Source organism: Paramormyrops kingsleyae, chromosome 5 (assembly GCF_048594095.1).
Source record: "Paramormyrops kingsleyae isolate MSU_618 chromosome 5, PKINGS_0.4, whole genome shotgun sequence".
Lineage (NCBI taxonomy): Eukaryota > Metazoa > Chordata > Actinopteri > Osteoglossiformes > Mormyridae > Paramormyrops > Paramormyrops kingsleyae.
In genome coordinates, this window is record NC_132801.1 from 13,391,009 (window position 1) to 13,393,508 (window position 2,500).

Here is a 2,500-nt window from a genome sequence, read left to right on the forward strand (position 1 = left end):
TGTGAATCCCCCACCTCTATTAGCATGGTCAGCTTCCCTCACTCTCCTCATCTCCTTATGGCTTCCCTGTGGTACATCAAGGGTCCATTGGTCGTAGTCAGGATGGCCGAGCGGTCTAAGGCGCTGCGTTCAGGTCGCAGTCTCTCCTCTTATATAGCATGTGTTGACTCTGTTGATATTTTTTGCCCATCTTCCGCCCTCCATCTACCTGTCTATCAATCTATCCAAAGGTTATAGGGTAAATTACTTTGATATACTTTTTGAGTATATTCAACATTGGGATAAAAGAGAGGCCTTAGCTGCAGTTGCTCCTCTCCAACGAAATCTACCACCACCCGCACACACAGAACGACCCCTATCGGGCGTAGGGGTACCTGTGTGTAACCCATGAACCTGGAAGACTGAGGCTGCTGGACTGCTTGAGTATCGCAGCTCAGTGCTGTGTAGGGCCACGTGGATCGGAGGTCCCGGTGATGGTCGGCATCGACATGGTACTTCCGGTGGAACCCAGGAGCACTGGGTCAGCTCGACAGGAGTGAACCAACCGCAGGCCGGTGACGGAGCAGGTGAGAACCCCCATGCTGAGCTGCCTTTTGTGAGGCACTGTTGCTCGCAAATGAAAGCTTTTTCTTTCAGCCCCCGCTGGCTTTCCCTGCCATACCGAAAGGAAGCTCCACACTCCCCATCTGCGAATCAAACCTCAGTCTCCTACGAGTCAGCTGGGGATGCTCACCACTGTACTAACAAACAGACAGGGTAAGTCTGCTCACCCCTGTGAATCCCCCACCTCTATTAGCATGGTCAGCTTCCCTCACTCTCCTCATCTCCTTATGGCTTCCCTGTGGTACATCAAGGGTCCATTGGTCGTAGTCAGGATGGCCGAGCGGTCTAAGGCGCTGCGTTCAGGTCGCAGTCTCTCCTGGAGGCGTGGGTTCGAATCCCACTTCTGACATTTCTTTAGCCCTTGGAAGTGAAGCGCCATCTCTGTCTTGAAAAATAATGCAGTGACGCTAAGTGAAGCGGCAACTGCCATCTCTAATTTCAAAAATAATGCAGTGACGCTAGACATCCTGTCCCAGCGATGGAAAAACTGATGCCGAGCTTAGTTAGTCGTGGCCAAGTGGTTAAGGCGATGGACTTGAAATCCATTGGGGTCTCCCCGCGCAGGTTCGAATCCTGCCGACTGCGTGGTTTTCATTTATTTTGTCAGTAGCTGTTTGCTCCCCTGGCTTTGTGTCACTCTTATATAGCATGTGTTGACTCTGTTGATATTTTTTGCCCATCTTCCGCCCTCCATCTACCTGTCTATCAATCTATCCAAAGGTTATAGGGTAAATTACTTTGATATACTTTTTGAGTATATTCAACATTGGGATAAAAGAGAGGCCTTAGCTGCAGTTGCTCCTCTCCAACGAAATCTACCACCACCCGCACACACAGAACGACCCCTATCGGGCGTAGGGGTACCTGTGTGTAACCCATGAACCTGGAAGACTGAGGCTGCTGGACTGCTTGAGTATCGCAGCTCAGTGCTGTGTAGGGCCACGTGGATCGGAGGTCCCGGTGATGGTCGGCATCGACATGGTACTTCCGGTGGAACCCAGGAGCACTGGGTCAGCTCGACAGGAGTGAACCAACCGCAGGCCGGTGACGGAGCAGGTGAGAACCCCCATGCTGAGCTGCCTTTTGTGAGGCACTGTTGCTCGCAAATGAAAGCTTTTTCTTTCAGCCCCCGCTGGCTTTCCCTGCCATACCGAAAGGAAGCTCCACACTCCCCATCTGCGAATCAAACCCCAGTCTCCTACGAGTCAGCTGGGGATGCTCACCACTGTACTAACAAACAGACAGGGTAAGTCTGCTCACCCCTGTGAATCCCCCACCTCTATTAGCATGGTCAGCTTCCCTCACTCTCCTCATCTCCTTATGGCTTCCCTGTGGTACATCAAGGGTCCATTGGTCGTAGTCAGAATGGCCGAGCGGTCTAAGGCGCTGCGTTCAGGTCGCAGTCTCTCCTGGAGGCGTGGGTTCGAATCCCACTTCTGACATTTCTTTAGCCCTTGGAAGTGAAGCGCCATCTCTGTCTTGAAAAATTATGCAGTGACGCTAAGAGAAGTGAAGCGGCAACTGCCATCTCTAATTTCAAAAATAATGCAGTGACGCTAGACATCCTGTCCCAGCGATGGAAAAACTGATGCCGAGCTTAGTTAGTCGTGGCCGAGTGGTTAAGGCGATGGACTTGAAATCCATTGGGGTCTCCCCGCGCAGGTTCGAATCCTGCCGACTGCGTGGTTTTCGTTTATTTTGTCAGTAGCTGTTTGCTCCCCTGGCTTTGTGTCACTCTTATATAGCATGTGTTGACTCTGTTGATATTTTTTGCCCATCTTCCGCCCTCCATCTACCTGTCTATCAATCTATCCAAAGGTTATAGGGTAAATTACTTTGATATACTTTTTGAGTATATTCAACATTGGGATAAAAGAGAGGCCTTAGCTGCAGTTGC

The 2,500-nt window shown here is 50.9% G+C and overlaps 4 non-coding genes across 4 annotated transcripts; all 4 read left to right on the plus strand.

Annotated features, from left to right (window-relative positions):
• The first annotated feature begins 869 nt into the window (after positions 1-869).
• trnal-cag (transfer RNA leucine (anticodon CAG)) lies at positions 870-952 on the plus strand. Its single transcript has one exon. It is a non-coding gene; the product is annotated as a tRNA-Leu (tRNA).
• Positions 953-1,105: 153 nt separating this feature from the next.
• Positions 1,106-1,188, plus strand: trnas-uga (transfer RNA serine (anticodon UGA)). The gene has a single exon. It is a non-coding gene; the product is annotated as a tRNA-Ser (tRNA).
• Positions 1,189-1,962: 774 nt separating this feature from the next.
• Positions 1,963-2,045, plus strand: trnal-cag (transfer RNA leucine (anticodon CAG)). The gene has a single exon. It is a non-coding gene; the product is annotated as a tRNA-Leu (tRNA).
• A 158-nt stretch (positions 2,046-2,203) lies between these two features.
• On the plus strand, positions 2,204-2,286 carry trnas-uga (transfer RNA serine (anticodon UGA)). The gene has a single exon. It is a non-coding gene; the product is annotated as a tRNA-Ser (tRNA).
• The last annotated feature ends 214 nt before the right edge of the window (positions 2,287-2,500 follow it).